General features: G+C 38.1%; 1 pseudogene; it reads right to left on the bottom strand.

The window, feature by feature from the left end:
- Window positions 1-1,510: 1,510 nt before the first annotated feature.
- Window positions 1,511-16,441, bottom strand: LOC126614097 (uncharacterized; annotated as a pseudogene).
- Window positions 16,442-20,842: the final 4,401 nt, after the last annotated feature.

Here is a 20,842-nt window from a genome sequence, read left to right as displayed (position 1 = left end):
TCAAACTATTGTACAACACATGAATCACATCAATGAAACCAGATTAATTTATTTAAATTTTGAAATCTTGATTTAATACTTATAGACTCCTCCGGAAGATGTAACTTTTGACCTGTATTACTATGAACAACTTTACAAAAATGGCTGCAAGCTGCCGGGGACCAAATCTCAAGAACCAATTCATATTAGTGATTGCATTTTTCTTTGCTTTATCTAATTTTCTGTGGAAACACATCCACCGATTGTTGCAGTTTTTCTTTGCTGCAAAATCTTCTCTGCTGGCCTACAAACAGTTTTCAAGGTCCGCCCTTGAATTAATGCTAGCATGCAAAGGAAGTATGAAACAATGACTTAATAATTGATAAGCACTAAAAGGTATTCTTGTGTATGTATGTATTATATGCCATGTATTGTGGAAACAAAATTGTCAAAGTTTTCAAACAAAAGGTTAGTGAACTAATTGAAGGACTAGTAGTCAAAGCTTTACATGGAACTCTATTAATTGCCGTCAATTTGTTGAACAAAATTATAAAATAACACTATTTTGGTGATGGGATATGTTGGGATCTTCGAAACCCAATGTTGTCACAAAGAATGACACAAACCGTTTTATTTTAGGAACTTTAACGAAAAGTTCTCGGTACTGTTCATTTTAACAAAAAAATCATATTTTTACACTAAAAAGTCAATCATGGTACTATTCATTTTACCATTTATTTTGTCCTTATCGTTAAAACTCAAAGTTTTTAAGCTCTTTTCATTAGTTTTCCTTTTTATTTTTACCAAATCCTTACCTTTAGGTCTTTTGCCTTTTTTTATTTAATTTGAACATATTATATTACTTCCCCTTGTCACGTACTTGAATTTTCTATTAAAGTTAAGTATACTGTAAGATTCGATAATACAAATAGTATTGGCTAACATAACCACATTTAAAAATGTACAATTTAATTGCATTAGAAAGAAAAAAAAAAAACTATTCTACAGTCTCACTTATTTGAGAAGTTATTTCTTTTCATGATTATTGCTTAGTTAGTTCATAATTTGGCATAATTTATACATGCAGATCTGCCTTGAGTGCATGAACAAGCTTGGCATCAGCCAACTTTTTCTTGATTTCATTAACGTCAACAAAACCCTTGTTTCACATTTTTAGTCACATACATATTTAAATGAGCGTGAGTGTGATATATATATATATATGAATCATGTAGTTTGAGTTTGATATTTATAAAATTACTACTGCGCTTGTGTGAATTCAATACATTAGTATCATACTTATGAGTTGAATATATTGAACATATATCACACTCAAAATTTTCAACCCTATTTAAGATTATGACTCATATATGAATTTAATATACTGATTGATTTTACACTCACTTTTTTGGCCTAATGTAGCCGGCCTAAGTAGGTATATTTTGCTAATGAATACATAAACAACGGAAGTCATAAAGAAGTATCCATGTAGTGCCAAAGTACCATTTTCTAGTCTAAGTACGAACTAAAATTACTCTCCAACTTGGACGTACTTTGATGGCCAGGCAATTGTACTAGTGTTTAGATCCGATTTTACACTATCGGCTCGTGCAATCAAGGCCGTTGATGAACATAGTTCTCAACCGTTGGATGGCATAATTGTTAAGATAATTGGAGGATATATTGTGGTTTTAATCATGATATTATCTTTTAATGAAGAATTATCTTGATATTTTCTTGTACAAGATGAGGTGCAAATTATATCTTCAACTTGAAAGTGAGCAGTACAGTTCAATTTGATTTGGGGTTCTTGGAATTTAAACGTGTGGCGGATTAGAGCATCATAGTATTTTATCAAGAGTCGTAATACATTGCGGCATTGGTTGGGAAAATGGATATTGGTTGGCAGAGAGATTAATGCATTATGCATTCATAAAGATAAGGATGCCAAATTGGAGTTGGTCAGCCACGTGTGCTTGGTTGCATGAAAAAGAAATTGATGACCTGGACGTGTGCTTGGATTTGGTCAACCATGCATGCTATAGTCATTATCATTTTTGGTTAATGTTCTTTGTCACTTGGAAGTTGCTGGTAGGATTGGGTTTTTTGGTTTGTTATTATCCATTTAAAAGTAGGTGATAAATGATGGATAAATGTTGTTATACATGTGGCTCGGAATTGATCAAGATTGTCTGGTGAGATGTGTGCATCAAATGAAGTTTTGATAAGAAACCTAGATGGGATAGGATTTTGGTGGTGATGTGATAAGCGTATATAGGCTTTTTATTTGTTTGAAAATGACGAATAGTCGTACGAAGGATAAATGACATGCGGATCAGTCTTTCTTCCAAGAGGTTGAGTTGCAGTTGAATTCTATAAGATACCATCAGGCTGCGAGCAAATATGCAGCCACTATAAATACAAGAGGTCGTGGAACAAAAAATGGACCTCCAATTCAACACACAAACTGCCATGCGCAAACCCTCGCTCTACGCGAAACCTCTGAAACATCTGGAGATTTTTATTTTCTTTTTCGCCAATACATCTTCAGTTTGGATAAACAACACTATGAAGGCAATTGGCAAACATCTTCAGTTTGGATAAACAGCACTGCGACGAGGCCGACTGGCTATCTATCCAAGTTTTGGTCGAGAAGGATTTTCGAATCCTTATTGGCAGAGGTTATCTCATTAGCCTTTTTGGCGAAGTAAGGTGTTACAAGTTATTACATTCGGCACATTGAAAGCCAAATTTGATATTGAACTTCGCAAAACTAGCAGCCTTGTCTTTAAGCTCTAGAACCCAAAGGCCGAGAGTGTTCCTTCCTCGACCGCAGTCGCGAGATTCAAAAGTCAGTAGTGCACCCAATGCAACATCAACAAATTTTACTCCTCGGCCGAGCTCGGCCAATGAGTTGGCACGCTCGCATACAACCGAAGGACGTAATTAGCTCATTAGTTACTCAGCATGCGCGCCGCGTAGGCTTGGTAGTTTTTAGGGTCAACATTTTGGCATGCCCAGTGGGACACAGTGCTAAAACTACGGAGTTCATTTGATACATCAAGATCTCAGTGAAGGTGATATTTGGCGCCTATTAAAGGAAAATGTTGAGGAGCAAACAAAACTCCTTGATAAGTACTATAGAGTTCTTAAAAAAAAGGCTAGACGCCGGGGGGCAATTTTTCACTTCGGTCATAATCAAAATTCGGCCTCAGGACATTGTCGAGATGGCCAAAGAACTTAGGCCACTTGTTGTTTCGGTTGAGACTGAAAGTATGGTAGGCCTAGAAGAAAAAATTCAAGTCTTTAAGCCACAAATCGACTTAGAAAATGATTCGTCAGAAAAGTGCTTCAATGACGAACAAGGCCGAGACATTGGCCTAGCCCAAGAAACCACGCCAATTGATATGATTATTGGCGATAAGGCCGATATAGAGAAATTCCATTCGGCCAAGTTATTTGAGTTAGAAGCAGAAAATTAACAACGTAATTATGCCCAATGGGTATAATAAGTTTCCAACACATTTGGCGGCCGATGATAGGAAATTTTTCGTCAAGCCAAACATGTTTGGAAATGATCTTTTAGTTGGCCTTGAAAAAACTCAAAGTGAAACTTTTGATATAAAAAGATCTTGGCTGGGAATAAAGCATCGTTGGCCTCCTCCTGATTATGGTTCGGCCACTTTTCTTTTCGTTTGCTAAAAATATATATATGACAAATAAATTGTTGATGCACAAAACCGAAGGTCTTGGAACAACGTAAATCCGACCATGAATCTGCAAGAAATGTAAAGAACACAAGATGTATCATGGTTCATCCCAATGTTTGGGCTACGTCCACACTAATATTATATTTCTCTGAGAGGATTGAGGATGAGAGCTTCTGAGGGTGACAGAGCTCTTCCCATGGCCTAAGAATTGGCCTCCCCTAATGAGGAGAGTAAGGAGTCATTTTATAGAATAAGGGCTCCTTACTAATTACATATTTGCCCCTTCATTTATTACATAATTACATTTAGGTCTCTCGAGTATTTATACGAGGTCTAAATATGGAGGTCCTAAGTATGGTACAAACAGTAGTTCCCAAGTCTTCAGTCGAGAATGTCTTTTGGCTGGAGACTTGAAATTTAGTCCATGTGTGGGCCGAAGTAACTAGATGTCGTCTAGAATCGATACTCGATATGAGACGGTGCACAATCTGAAATGATGCTCAACCAGAAGTAGCACATGTTACGAGGCTACTCTGCTTGTGGTTTATGTTACCTTGGTTGGCTCGGCTTGTGGCGTTGAAGGTGAGGGAGTCCCTTTTATAGAATAAGGACTCGCTCCTCAATACAAAAATGATGGGCTAGAGTTGATACTCGCGGCGAGGCGGTTGCTTAGTAAGTGGTGATGCTCTTTAATGATGGTGAGGGAGTCCCTTTTATAGAATAAGGGCTTGCTCCTCAGTACATGAATAATGGGCTAGAGTTGATGCTCACGGCGAGACGGTTGCTCAGTTGGCGGCGATGCTCTCTAATGAAGGTGAGGGAGTCCCTTTTATAAAATAAGGGCTCGCTCCTCAATACATGAATAATGGGTGCTCTCTAATGAAAGCGAGGGAGTTCCTTTTATAGAATAAAGGCTCGCTCTTCAATACATAAATAATGGGTTAGAGTCCCCCAAGTATTTTTCATGAGGCCCAGTTAAGGCCCAATATATGGTACGTAATGTAGTCCCCCAAGTCTTCGGTCAATAGAGTCTGTTGGTTGGAGACTTCAAATTGAATCCATGTATAGGCCGAAGTGGCGGTTGTTCGGAGGTGGTATTTGTATACCCTGCACTAAAGCTTTGTAGGTGAAGCATTGCAAGTAAAGCTTTTGAAGCTGGAGCTTTGTAAATGAAGCTTTTGAAGCTGGAGTTTTTGTAAATGAAGCTTTTGAAGCTAGAGCTATGTAAATGAAGCTTTCGAAGCTGGAGCTCTATAAATGAAGCTTTTGAAGCTAAAGCTTTGTAAATGAAGCTTTCGAAGCTGGAGCTTTATAAATAAAGCTTTCGAAGCTAGAACTCTGTAAATAAAGCTTTCGAAGTTAGAGCTCTGTAAATGAAGCTTTTGAAGCTAGATTGTCATGAGTGATGCTCATGAATGTTTATGTTGATTGACATAAGTGATGCTCATGGATGTTGACATGAGTGATGCTCATGGACGTTGACATGAGTGATGCTCATGAATGTTGACATAAATGATGGTCATGAATGTTTATGTATGATTGACATGAGTGATGCTCATGAATGTTTATGTATGATTGACATAAGTGATGCTCATGTATAATTGTGGAGTACTGGACGTACTTTTGATCACCTGGTTGGTGATAATAGCGGCAGGGTGCCGAATAAATTTGGAGTACTGGGCGTACTTTTGATTACCTGGTTGGTTGGTGATAATAGCGGCAAGGTGCCGAATAATTTTGGAGTACTTGGCGTACTTTTGATCACCTGGTTGGTGATAATAGTGGCAGGCTGCCGAATAATTTTTTGTAGTACTAAACGTACTTTTGATCACCTGGTTGGTGATAATAAAGGGTTTGGCTCTTTTGGGCATATGGGTCTTCGCCCTCCACATAACATTCCAGCCCATTATTTTGGGCTTGCCTTTTTTTTTTTACCCTCTAATGGGGTTACACAGATGTCTTTGAAAGATGAGGAAAATAAATTACATCATTAAAAAATAAAGCTACTGAAAGTGGGTATGGCAAATGGTTGGATAACATGTGCAACTGGCAGTTGCAGGGGACAGGGCCTGCTTAATGGGTCACGCCTATAAGTATGCCATTACTCCGTCTACTTTTTCTTTATCTTCTTCCATTTTTCTTTTCTCTTTTCTGCTGCACCTTTCTATATTTCTCCACCTCCAGACATAAGGAATCATAATAATAGGAAGCTTATCTTTTGCTTTTCTTCTTTCCTCTTTTCCTTTATTCCACTTTTGCTTTCTCAGAAAAGGAAGATGCAAGGGATGGGTCATTGATCTCATCCAGCAGGTTGTCTGCAGCATACAGAGCATCTTTGATCTGCACTAGCTTCCCTGCAATTTTTTAGGTATTGGGGCTGGCCATGGCCCCTCTTGATCGTTTCCCGGAGACCGCGAGATTGAGAACCAGACGGCGTAACCTTACTGAAGATCCATCGCCGTTGAGACGAGAGGGAAATTAGAGACCGACGGACGACAGAGATCGGATACGATCAAATATCAACGGCAGCCATCGGACCTCAAAATCTGTGGCAGTTTCGTCATCTCTCTCACTCTCTCCGAAGTTCATCTCTACCTCCCTTTCGCGAGATATGGATTCATCCCTGAAATGCTCCATAATTCAGGAGCTTCCTAACAAGCACCAAATTCCCAAAGTGAGCGGCGAGGAACAAGGCAGTGATTTGAGTCTTGAACTCCTCGTACTCGACGCGAACCTCGTGCGCCGACTCGTTCTGCGCCACAATCTCTATCTTCTTCGACTTCAAACACACTGTTCCGACAAAGTTTTGAACTTTCAAATGGGTTTTCTGAAATCTGAAATGGGTTTTGCTTAAAATTGAAGAGAAATGATTGGAGTGGGAGTGAGAGATGCGGTGGGTTTATAGTCAAGAGAGTAGAGAGAGAGAGTGAGAGATGAGATGGCTCCATGGAGATAATGTTCGTCTGTCTAAAAATCCCTCGTCTGAGTAACTATCTCATTGCCTTTGTAAATTGTGCAAGATTTATGGAAAGGAAAGCCCTTCACTTTAAAATCACAGGCTGGATCTACTGAGTTCTCACCAACAAGAAACACTTCCAACTCAGTTCTGGTAAGTTTATTTTTCGTTCTCTTCACTCTAAATTTCAAGTCTTTCTCCTCACTATCTCCCCCTTTGTATCCTTCCCAGCTTCCATGATCTTACAGCGCAAAGAAAATAGAGGATTTCCGGTGGCGTCAAGCAGCACGCGCTTATGAGAAGAAGTCTTAGGAGATTGATGGGTGACTTTGTAAATGGTGTCGCCGGAGGAATCGAGGAAACCCAATTCGCCACGTGGAAGGCCAGGATGTTTCTTGGATATCGATCAGGATTTGTGAGCTCGTGGGATGAATAAGGGCTGAAGCTGGAACGATGTCAGCCATTTTACAGAAGCAAGGGATTCATTTGAATTCAATTGAGTTTTTGGGAATTCTGGAAACTGGGTTGGGTTGATTTATTTGGTGTTTGGTTCTTGGGTTTCTGCAAATTCACAATGGTGATATGAAAAATTTGAGAGAGGACCGACATAGCTTTTCGTGTCGTTTCCCATAGACGGCGCCAAATGTTGTGCACAAAATCGGAGGTCTTGGAACAACGTAAATCTGACCGTGAATCTGCAAGAAAGTAAATAACACAAGATGTATTGTGGTTCACCTCAATGTTTGGGCTGCGTCCACACTGATATTGTATTTCTCTGAGAGGATTGAGGATAAGAGGGTGAGAGCTTCTAAGGGTGAGAGAGCTCTTCCCATGGCCTAAGAATTGGCCTCACCTAATGAGGAGAGTGAGGAGTCATTTTATAGAATAAGGGCTCCTCACTTATTACATATTTGCCCCTTCATTTATTACATAATTACATTTGGGTCCCCGGAGTATTTATACGAGATCTAAATACGGAGGCCCTAAGTATGGTACAAACATAAATTATTTTCTTAAACATACGGCTATGCAAGCCGATGCATAAGAAAATAGAGGGGCAATGCCTTGTACACAAACTATATATATATATATAAAAGCATAGCAGCAACTCTTGGTGGAAGCTCAGCCACAACATATGCTAAGTTATGGCAAAAGAAAAGAAAACATAAGGAATTACAACATATGGAGTGGACGGTCGAATGGGTATCTATGCTGAGCTTTCAAGAAGAAAAAAGTCGAGCTTGGCAGTAAAGAAGGTTTCATTACAACAGTCGGCAGCTCGAGGCTCTAATCGTAGATGAAATTTTTGGAATTATTCTGATCCGCAGCAAAGAGAAAAGAGATGTGCTCGCCACGCAAAAATGCACAGTTTCGAGCCGAGAGGACAACTAAGCTATAGTTTCTGCCGATGACCTAGCATCCGTTACTCGGTGCATCAATTCATTTCTAAACTTGGTTCGAACTCGGCAGTATCGACTCATTCGGCAACATTCTAGTTCAACAAGATAAAAATGGCGACCTGATAATTTCCAGTTCAGAACAACCAATATGGTCCTTGGAAGGCAATAGGATTCTGCCCTCGACCATATATCTCTTCGACCATAGCTTTGGTCATCAAATGAAAGTGGTTAGTCATCAATGCAGAAAATAATAAAAATGTGACAGAAATATGCATGGCCCACAACATTATTCCAAGGCCAACTGGCCAAGATTTGATTTTGTTTTTTGTGGCTTTGGATTTATATATATATATAGCTAGTGATGTTGGTCTTCGGCCACTTTAAGACCTCGGCCAACGATGAAGTTCCTCGGCCACTCAATAATAAACCTCGGCCAGCGATGATGTTCCTCGACTAATTTTTTGACGATATATATTAGCCAAGAGGGTTGGTCAATAACAAATACTGGGGAAATCGCTGAGTTGGGCATGAGGCCTATTCATTTTTAAGCCTCGCTGAAGAAGAGTATTTGATGCATTGCTGCTTGCCTAATTCAACAAAGCCAAGTACTCTGGAGGTATTTTTTGCAAGTCCGCTAGGACCCCCACAATGGAGGTTTGGCCGAGTAAGAGAAAATTGAGACTAGCTTCGGAGTCTGTGCCCTTGAAAGCTTGTTTGAAAATGGAGTGGATAGCTGAATAACATGTCGAACGGTTGAGAGCTGGACACAAATGACTAATTTCCTTAACCGTTCGACTTACAAGCCGAAGCTCAAGGAAATTGGGGGGCAATGTATGGATCCGATTTACACTATCGGCTTGTGCAATCAAGGCCGTTGATGAACATAGTTCTCAACCATTGGATGACATAATTGTTAAGATAATTGGAGGATATATTGGGGTTTTAACCATGATATTATCTTTTAATGATGAATTATCTTGATATTTTCTTGTACAAGATGAGGTGCAAATTATATCTTCAACTTGAAAATGAGCAATACAGTTCAATTTGATTTAGGGTTCTTGGATTTTAAACGTGTGGTGGATTAGAGCATCATAGTATTTTATCAAGAGTCGTAATACATTGCGGCATTGTTTGGGAAAATGGATATTGGTTGGCAGAGAGATTAATGCATTATGCATTCATAAAGATAAGGATGCCAAATTGGAGTTGGTTAGCCACGTGTGCTTGGTTGCATGAAAAAGAAATTAATGACCTGCACGTGTGCTTGGATTTGGTCAGCCATGCATGCTATAGTCATTATCATTTTTGGTTAATGTTCTTTGTCACTTGGAAGTTACTGATAGGATTGGGTTTTTTGGTTTGTTATTATCCATTTAAAAGTAGGTGATAAATGATGGATAAATGTTGTTATACACGTGGCTCAGAATTGACCAAGATTGTCTGGTGAGATGCATGCATGAAATGAAGTTTTGATAAGAAGCCTAGATGGGATAGGATTTTGGTGGTGATGTGATAAGCGCATATAGGCTTTTTATTTGTTTGAAAATGACGAATAGTCGTACGAAGGATAGATGACGTGCGGATCAGTCTTTCTTCCAAGAGGTTGAGTTACAGTTGAATTCTACAAAATACCATCAGGTTGCGAGCAGATATGCAGCCACTATAAATACAAAAGGTCGTGGAACACTAAAAGGACCTCCAATTCAACACACAAACTGCCCTACGCAAACCTTCGCTCTACGCGAAACCTCTCAAACATCTTAAGATTTTTATTTTCTTTTTCGCCAATACATCTTCAATTTGGATAAACAGCATTGTGAAGACAACGGGCGAACATCTTCAGTTTGGATAAATAACACTGTTGCTGTAGAGTCAGCTGATTGCGAAGCACCTTCAATTTGGATAAACAGCACTGCGATGAGGCCGACTGGCTATCTATCCAAGTCTCGGTTGAGAAGGATTTTTGAATCCTTATTGGCAAAGGTTATCTCATTAGCCTTTTCAGCAAAGTAAGTTGTTACAAGTTATTACATTTGGCACATTGAAAGCTGAATTTGATATTGAACTTCGCAGAACTAGCAGCCTTGTCTTTAGGCTCTAGAACCCAAAGGCCAAGAGTGTTCCTACCTCGGTCGTAGTCGTGAGATTCAGAATTCAGTAGCACACCTAACGCAACATCAACAAATTTTACTCCTCGACCGAGCTTGGCCGACGAGTTGGCACGCTTGTATACAACTAAAGGATGTAGTTAGCTCATTAGCTACTCGGCCTGTGCGCCACGTAGGCTTGGTAGTTTTTAGGGTCAACAACTAGATATAGCATCCTCCAGGACACAAAATTCACTTGTAGGGCGGTACAAAGACATATTCTCCACTCTGACAACAGTTACCCAAACTTTCCAACAATCAGGACCAAGCACCATGTGATGAACTTTCGCCTCAGGATTTGTTGATTCTATTTCTCTAATTGCAACAACTTGTCCATTTCTGAGCCAATTTAGTAATGCATGAAGACCCTCATAAAATACCAACAAGTTGTAACTAGCATAAAGAAATCAAATAAGAACATCAATTTTAAATGATTAAGTTATCAAACTATTTAACAAATATTATCAAGTGTGTGTTACTACCTGAGAAGTGGCTTTAGAACCTTCTTTTCTCTTACGCTGTCTCTTTTTATGTTTGGACTACTTCTCTGTGACAACCAAACATGGAAGACAAAAAATTCGATCAGTTTTTATCAAAATCTCGTAAGTTTCATAAGCTAACTATTTAGTACTTGTTCTCGTATACCTAGGAACTTGCTTTGGAAGCTTGTCTAGAAGCATCGTCAGCTTCTCGTGCACTTCTTCTATCACATTGTATCTAATAACAAAACAAAAACAATCTAATTATCAACATCTGTTATGTCCTAGTATATCTATACACAGGAATGGCCTCACAATACAAAAATAATCTAATTATCTAATAACAAAACAAAAATTTGCTTTGCTGCCAATGGAGCCACAAAGAAGGAAATTGGCCGAGCAAAAGAATACATAGTGAAACAACTAGGATTAGAGAGTGGTTAGTTGGTGGAGATGGAAACAGTACATGCTGGGGACTTTATGGTGAGAAGTTTTTCAATTTCTTTTAATTCTGATTTAAAGAAAAAAAACAACCATACACATACATCTTATAGTCACACACATACATGTTACAGAAAATATCAGTTTTCCTAACAAGGGATTGAGAAAAAGGTAGAGAAATTCGTGAAAAATGTTTTCATTCAATAATAGTCTAGTTATACATAGGAATGGCCTCACAATTTGCCCGAACATAACCTTCATCTTCATCACCTACACAATCATCAAGTTTATAAATATCTAATGGGGCATATGACATGTAAGCATCCTCGTCAAACTTTCCCAAGTCATAAGCTCTACTTCTAATGGGGCATATGACATGTACTAACTCTTTGAGACAATCAAACATAGAAGAAGCTAAGTTTGGTTTACTTATATAAAAAATTTATAAATTCCACCGTGCTATACTTGGGATCATATATGTACCTGAGAACTAGCTTTTGAAGAGTGTCTAGAACCATCGTTACCCTCTGGTGCACTTTTCTTATTACATTGTAACTGATAAAAAGATAAATGCAAATAATCATAATCAAATGAAACAACTGATAACAAGATAGATGCAAATAAACTATTAGCTGCATAGACTAACTAAGCTTGAAAGTGAACATGTTCACTATTTTATTTCTATCTAATGATGAAGACATCGAGACAAGTTAAACAAAATCAGTTTCATACTTGGGGAGATGATCTGGAAACCTGGTAACTGGAATTGGGAACCTGTTTTACACCATTCTTAGTTCTTTGGAGATCTATACTGCCTCCCTGTGACTAGTGAATACGTAAGAAATAGAAGTTGATCAGTTTCAGATTTGTGGAGACTTGAATTGCATCATTGGTATTAGTTTCTTTACCATTTCCCTGCAGCGATATGATTAGAAGTTAGAATATATTTCCCTGCAACTATATGTCATAAATCTTTTATCATTTTTATAAGTATATACAAAGTTGCATATATAATTACCTCATTTTGTTGTTTAGCCAACACAAGATCAAACACTTCCCGCAATTTTCCTTCGACATTTTGCAGTCGGTCTCTAAGCTCTCGATTACTCATGCTGGCATATGTTTGTGTTGCGAGTTATATATTAGTTAAAGTATAAATAGTAGTTTATTGTCCCACATTGGTGAAGTACATATGTAATACCAATTGTAACTCCTATATATACTCCACTTTGAAGATTAATGAATATATAAGAAATTACGAAATATGACATATATATTTTTGGTATTTACCATGTTTAGTTTAATATGGTATCAGAGCAGTTCGCTCTTGGTGACCTGTGTGCTTTAATTTTGTGCCCACATTTTTTGTGATTTCCTTCGTGAGGAAAAAAAAAAGTGAATAGTGTCGCACTACAATACAACGCTTTGCTACAGTGCGTGAACAGTGATGTGGTCTATTTTTGAACAGTGGTCCTCTACAGTGCCGTAAACAGTGATTACTACAGTGCCGTGAACAGTGCTTGCTACAGTATTCTAGTAAATTGTTTTCATTCCACTGCGTATCTTTTGTGCCTTTATTGTTCATGATTTTGTTTAATGGCTCAATATAATCATAGTGTTGTTATGCATCTTGGTGGAACAAATAAATGGATAATTGATACTGGGGCCACTGATCATGTGACTAGTGACCCTAGAGTGTTTGATGAGTTATATGACTATGTTCGTGATCCATATATTACTAGTGCAAATGGAGCATATTCCCCTGTGAAGGGTGAAGGCACTATCTCTCTAACTCCAACCTTATCACTGGTCCGTGCTTTACTTGTTCCTGATGTTAAGTGCAATCTTTTGTCGGTAGGAAAACTTCTTAATACCTTATATTGTTATGCTCACTTTTACCCTACGTATTGTTATTTTCAAGACTTAAACTTAGAAGATAATTGGTCATGGTAAAAGAATAGGGGGTTTGTACATCTTGACTATGGAGGATACTGTTGTTTCCGATTCAAATAATCATCAAGTTTTAAGTGCTAAAGTGGATGACAGACATCAAATTTGGTTGTGGCATCGATGATTGGGACATCCATCATTCAGTTATATGAAGCATCTATTTCCTTCTTTGTTTCGCACTTGTAGTGATTCAGAATTCAAGTGTGAAACATGTGTCATGGCTAAGAGTCATCGTGCTTCATTTCCTGTAAGTGATTCTAAAGCTACTTTGCCATTTGATTTGATACATTTTGATGTGTGGGGTCTGACGAAAGTTACTTCTAATGGATTCTATTGGTTTGTTACTTTTATTGATGATTGTACTCGGTTAACTTGGGTGTTCTTGATGAAGAATAAAAGTGATGTTCCGTTACTTCTTCAAGAATTTTGTACAATGGCGTCTACTCAGTTTCAAACCAAAGTTAAGGTCTTCAGGTCTGATAACGGAGGAGAATATGTGAATCACACTTTGGCACATTTTTTCGTGATCATGGTATTATTCACCAGATGACTACTCCGTTTACACCCCAACAAAATGGTGTGTCCGAATGAAAGAATCGTCAAATAATAGAGGTTGCTCGCTCCTTGATGTTGGATAAATGTGTTCTTAATTATTTATGGGGTCATGCTGTTTTGGCTGCTGTGTATTTGATCAATCTTGTTCCAAGTAGGGTTGATTTTCAGACACCGTTCGATGTGCTACAAAAACATGTTTATCTTGTTTCTGTATCAAAGCTTCCTCCGAAAGTCTTTGGGTGTATTGCGTATGTGCATGTCTACTCTCATCAGTGGAGTAAACTTGATACATGTGCTATCCGGTGTGTCTTTATTGGGTATGCTAATAATAAAAAGGCTATAAGTGTTATCATCCTCCGACTTAAAAAACTTATATTACCATGGATGTCACCTTCCATGAGGAAGTTTCGTGTTTTGTGAAGCCCTCTTTCGACTCTCCACTTCAAGGGAGAGGGGGAGTGAAGTGCCAGATTTAAAGATATGGTATGGATGATGTGTTACTGGCAGAGTTGGGAGCAGAACCTATTATGTTGTGTGATACTGATCAGTCGGCTACAGATAGTGATCAGTCACCTGTTATTCTCGGAACTATTTCTACTGACGACATATCAGATGTGCCCAATGAGTTGCCTGTTAGTATGTCCGACGAATTACCTTATGGTGATCGGTTGCTTGCTGCTGATATGTCTAACGAGTTGCCTGATGATGGTTTGTTCAGTGATGATTCTTCTAACAGTTTGGTACAAGATGGTGGCATACATGAGGTAAATTCTGACGATTCTTCTACTTATCAGTTGCCTCCACGAGCTAATCATGGAAAACCTAAAGTACAATATGAGCCTGATATGCATGCCAAAGCCAAATATCCTATCAACAATTATATGTCTACTCATCGTTTGTCCAAACCATATGCATCTTACATATGTCAGCTATCTAGTGTATCAATTCCAACAAAATTGCAAGATGTTTTGTCTGACCCTAAGTGGGTTAATGCCATGAAAGTTGAGATGGAAGCTTTGGAAAAGAATTCTACTTGGGCTTTGGTTCCTTTACCAAACGGGAAGAAAGCTGGTGGATGTAGATGGGTGTTTACTATTAAGCACAAAGCAGATGGTTCTATTGACCGGTATAAAGCCAGATTAGTTATTAAGGGTTATACTCAAACCTATGGGGTGGACTATTAGGAGACCTTTGCTCCTGTTGCCAAACTTAATATTGTGCGTGTTCTTTTGTCCTTAGCAGCAAACCAAGATTAGCTTCTGTTGCAGTTTGATGTTAAGAATGCTTTCCTTCATGGTGATCTTAAGAGGAAGTGTATATGGATCTCCCACCTGGTATTGGAACATTTCCTGGAAAAGGTGTTGTATGCAGGTTATGAAAGGCCTTGTATCGTTTGAAACAATCTCCTAGAGCATGGTTTGGGATGTTTACAAGTTCAATGAAGAAGTTTGGGTATATCCAGAGTCATTCAGATTATACTTTATTTCTAAAGCGACAAAATGGTAAGCTAACTGCATTGATTATTTATGTTGATGACATGATAGTGACTGGTGATGATCAGAAGGAGATACAACGCCTTCAAAAGTACCTGGCTACTGAGTTTGAGATGAAAGAATTGGGTGAATTGAAGTATTTTCTTGGAATCAAAGTTGCACGATCCAAGCATGGTATTTTTCTGTCTCAATGGAAGTATGTTCTTGATTTCTTAGCTGAAATAGGTATGTTAGATTGCAAACCTGTTGATACTCTGATTAAGTAGAATCATCGTCTGGGCTTATTTCCAGATCAAGTTCCTACCCATAAGGAATGATATTAGAGGTTTGTGGGGAGATTAATTTATTTGTCTCACACTCACCCTGACATTGCTTATGAAGTTAGTGTGGTAAGTTAGTTTATGCACTCACCTAGTGAAGCTCATATGGATGCAGTAACCCGTATTTTGAGGTACTTGAAGATGGCTCCTGGCAGAGGCCTAGTTTTCTCAAAGAATGGTCATTTGAATGTCGAAGGTATACGGATGCAGATTGGGCAGGTTCTATCACTGATCGGCGATCTACATCTAGATACTTTATGTTTGTGGGTGGTAATTTAGTTACTTGGAGAAGCAAGAAACAAAAAGTGATGGCTAGCTCAAGTGCAGAAGCTGAGTTTCGTGGTATGTCGCATGGTGTATGTGAGTTGTTGTGGTTGAAAAAATTGTTGAAAGATCTTGGGTTTAAACCCAAAAGTGCTATGAAACTTCATTGTGATAACAAGGCTGCTATTGAGACTGCTCATAATCCAGTGCAACATGATCGAACAAAACATGTGGAGATTGATCGACATTTCATTAAGGAAAAATTGGATGCTGGAATTATTATGTTTCCGTTTGTGAGATCTGAAGATCAACTTGCTGATGCTCTTACTAAGGCTGTGTCTAATAGTGTGTTTTCCAACTCGCTTGATAAGTTGGGCATGCGTGACATCTTTGCACCAACTTGAGGGGGAGTGTTGCGAGTTATATATTAGTTAAAGTGTAAGTAGTAGTTTATTATCCCACATTGATGAAGTATATATGTAATACCAATTGTAACTCCTATATATACTCCACTTTTGAGATTAATGAATATATAAGAAATTCTCAAATATTGTCATATATATTTTTTATATTTACCATGTTTAGTTTAATATTGGTATTTACCATGTTTAGTTTAATAGTTTGGGCATCATATCTAGAAGGTGTAACCCCATAACCACCCCCTCGAAGTCGACCTCGATGTTCAGGTCCAAGTGCTTGTGATAAAGCATCATCTTTTATAGAACCATTGTCTGTTGTTGGCATTTCATTAAACAACTTAATGTCATCCTATACATTTAAAAATCATTTACAAGATTAAAAGAAAAATGAATAAAAAATAACACAAGGATAATTTCAAACTGAAGCTTCATACCATTTTCTTTGACACTATCTCATTTACGGATTGACCATTTTTTCTTGTACGAGCAGCTATCCAGAGATTGACTCTATTTAAACCCTCCTCAGGCGTGCCTTTGTTTCTCTATTAATTAATCTATAATTTAAACTCCGTATAAATGTGTTGTCACTGAAATGAAATTAAAAGATACACAAATGTTCATACCAGCTCATCCTCCAAGCGTGCATATCCTTTACAACTCATCACATGTGGGAGAGTATGGAATGATTTCAACTTTTTGAACTTGTCACTAATTGCCTAACAAAGAAAAATAGATAACAAGAAACTTCATTTAACCAACATCCATGCATTGAAAACCTAATCCTTAATGTAAAATTTAATACAAACAAGCTTATAGCAAACTCAGGAGAGCATCGATGTTTAACAAATTTGTCCCAATCTGCTTGTTTCTCAACATTAGCAGGCCTCAAGAATGCATACACAAGAATGCATACACATCTCCAAGTTCGATGATCAATGATAATTTAAATGTTTATTCAGAACAAGAAAACGAAATCAAAAGATATAGGATAAAAGAAACCTGAGTGATGTAGAGAGGTTGCCACTGATTGAGGGAGAGATGACCGGAGAGACAACCAAACCGAGACCGGCTGGAGACGAAAGAGATGGAGAAACAAAATGATTGATGTTTTCTTTTTAGGGTTTTCGTCTAGTTTCGAAGTTTCACGCGAGGGGAAATAATTGGGATTTAGATTTTAATATATCCTCTAAAATATTAAAAAAAAAAACATCCACCACGAGCCGATGGCATGGTGAATTTTCAAAAGGCGGTGTGGTCGTTTGAAGTAACCACAACGAACATATTGCGTGGTGATTTTGATATTCCATCATAGGATTAAAACCGTTGTAGATTATTCACTTTTAACAACAGGCCAGAATCTAACCGTGGTAAATTAATATTATCTACCACGAGCTACATTTAACCGTGATAATTGAATAGTTTCTACTAGGCCTGGCAATTCCTAACATACCCGATAACTCGACACGACACGACATGAAATTAACAGGTGTTTGGGTCGACACGATAACGAATCGGGTCGTTATCGGGTAACCCAATAAGCACCTGTTAAGATAACGGGTTGATTTTGGTATACACGTGGGTAACACGATGCACGATAAGCAGAATATTAATTTTATAACCCTAAAAAAATACTATATATATATATATATATATATATATATATATATATATTAATTTAAAATTTTTATACCCCTAAAAACTATAATATATGTGACAGCCCATCCCTGATTTTAAGAGTTTTTAAAGTTTTAATAAAGGATTTTACAAAAATGCCATTCTAGGCACGCGCATTATTCGAGGTTAATCATTGTGTTGTTCCATCTAAGAATTGTTTTCTTGACATATCCTCATAGTACTCGTTGCTACCGACGTGTGGGCGCTGACGGTTCGTGATTTGGAGTTACAACAATAAAGATTTTAACGTTTGAAATTTGGGCATTTTAGGAATTATAATTTTAGAAAAATATAGAATTTCTTTTATGAAAGTGGACGGCCCAGATTTAATGAAGAAATAAATGGATGGCTGGGATGAGAAGAAAGAAGGTTTTGTGTGTGTGAGAGAGAGAGGAAGAAGAAACAGAGAAAATAGACTGGGCAAGAATGCCCAATCGGGAAAAGAGAGGAAGGGAACAAGAGGGTCAGAGAAGGAGTCCAGCGAATGGGGAGAAGAGAGAGAGGAGACCGGCCAATCGGAACAGAGAAAGGAGGAAAGGAGAGAGGGCGAGAAGCGGAGGAGAGAAGGAAGAAAACGGGTTCCCCCAACCCGCGACCCGTGTGCACCCATTCCCATTCCTTCATATTTTCCGGTGGTTTTCCACCGGATTTCTCTCGAAATTGGACTAAGAAGCCATTCCCAATCATCCCCTAGTCCTTTCCTCTTCCATTCCCAACCTAATTTTATGGGATTTGAGCTAGAATTCAAGTAGAACGAAAATATGGGCTCCGAGGGTGCTATGGCAAAATCCGACGATCGTGAAGGTAATCCAGCAAATTTCTACCACCAGTAGACTCCCCTAGAACCCAGGAACAAAGCCCAATCAATGGTGGAGGCGTTGGAACACGTTTGGAGGTCGAATTAAAACACACTCATTTCTAGGGTTCTTCACGGTTTTGGCAAAATTGAAGTGTTTCCAAGCGAAATTGGCTTTGGCCTTAGGTATAAAGTTTACTCTACTCATTAAGATCTTCATTTCTGTAAATTTTGGTAATTTTTTGAGATGGTTGGATTTTCCGGCGAGCCGGCGTGGCCAACCGACACCCGCGGCGGCCCGTGTGGCGGCGCGTGGCCAGTGGCCCACCAATGTCATTCTTATGTTATAGGTTCAGTTTGATAATTGATTGACGTAAATTGAGTAATTGAACCTAAGTTCGTTACGATTCGTGGTTAGGTGAAAATGTGAATTGACGATCCGACCGTTGGATCGTCACCAAACTTTGATACGTTGTAATACGTAATATTTGAGGATTATAGGAACTTACGGATTGGGAATCCGATTGACGGATCTTCCAGAATTGGAGTTGTAAGTTCATAAAATAGAATGTTAACCGTCACTTGGTTTTGACAATTGACAGAGATCCGACCGTTGGATGGTAAGGAAATTTTAGGATGTTGTTCTAGAGATATATTGTGTACCTCTGGAAGTTATGGATTGGAAATCTGAGTTGCAGATCTTCCGGATCAAACTGCGTAGTAACGTGTTTTATATAAGTTATATATTCTAGCGATATGATTTCTGAGTTTTGATTTGATGATTGTTCTAGGCGCCGATCGTCATGATGCCTCGATGTGTTGTGCTAGGGAGTTGTAGGGCAAACTCCAGGTGAGTGGGCAATTATTTTCTGTATATACCTATATACTATTGATTTTCCCAGAAATTGAATTTAAATGAAAGTATGTTTTAAAATGCCATGCATACATATATATGAAATATGTGAATTTGTAATTGATGCATATATGTTAAATGGTGTTGTGGACGCACAGGTGAGTATCAGGTGAGTTTTATGTTGTTCATGTGATTTAATGATGACCTGAATTATGTTGAGAGCTCATAACTTGCACCCATGGTGTTAGTGCTTATACTATTCACCATGCACCACACGCTCAACTTGGATCCAAGTAGGTGCATGTCGTACAGATCACAGTGGTGATTCCAACATGTCGTACAGACCACTAAAGGTGGTTCCGACTTGTAGGTGACTTTAGATTATTATACAGCTATTGATGAGAGAAGCACTAGAGCGTATTCTTACACCATTCTTGTCGTACAGACTACTTTAGGTAGTTCCGATTTATGTGCAGAGTAGTGTCGTACAGGTCACAGTGGTGACTCCGGTTGGATTGGATATTGAGCTATAGAAATAACCGTACAGGACTAACTGCAGGGTTTCCGGTTGATTCCTTATTTCACCTGTTATTGATGCATCTTTATTATGTTTTGATGCATAGCATGGCATATTTTCTTGAAAAGCGTTAAAGACTTGTGATTTGAGTTTTGAGATTATATATGGTTATATATATACTATTTTCTGGGAAAGTATACAGGTTTTACAGCGAGGGGTTAGAAATGTTGTTAAATGAAATGTTTTTGAAAAACTTTGTTTTACTGACCCACTCAACTTTGTTTTGCGCCCCTCCAGGTTCAAGATAGCAGAGCTTTGGTGGCCACGAGGAATCCAACGGTGTTCTGACAAAATTCACAAAAGTAAGATTCACCCTCGGGTGTTATATCTTAGTAATTGTATCTTTAAAGCTTCCGAACTGTGTAAATGGTTACGTCACTCTCACGTGACGGCCAACATGCCCTCCTTCAGGACGGGGTGTGTCAATATATATATATATTAAATTAACTATAATAATTATAATAATTATATATACTATAATAATTATACCCCCAAAATATTATAAGAAAAAGGGAGGGAAAATGAAAATGATAAGAAAAGTTGAAAGGGAAACAAAAAAAGAGAGGGAAAGATGGGTAGGCTGCTGCCCTTTGAAGAAAAAGAAGGGAAGGAAAAATGAAAATTATAAGAAAAGCTGAAAATGAAACAAAAAAGAGAGGGAAAATGAAAATTAATAAAAGTGGTGAGAATTTCTTTTTTTTTTTTAAGTTATTAACTTTTTATTACACATATGACATATCCCACTACTTTTATAATGACACGTGATGTACTACTCCGTGTACCGGTCAATTATACGTACAAAATAAATAGCTTTAAATCTACTTAA

The sequence above is a fragment of the Malus sylvestris genome, chromosome 2 (genome assembly GCF_916048215.2).
Source record: "Malus sylvestris chromosome 2, drMalSylv7.2, whole genome shotgun sequence".
Taxonomy (NCBI): Eukaryota; Viridiplantae; Streptophyta; class Magnoliopsida; order Rosales; family Rosaceae; genus Malus; species Malus sylvestris.
This window is presented reverse-complemented; position numbering and strand designations above follow the sequence as displayed.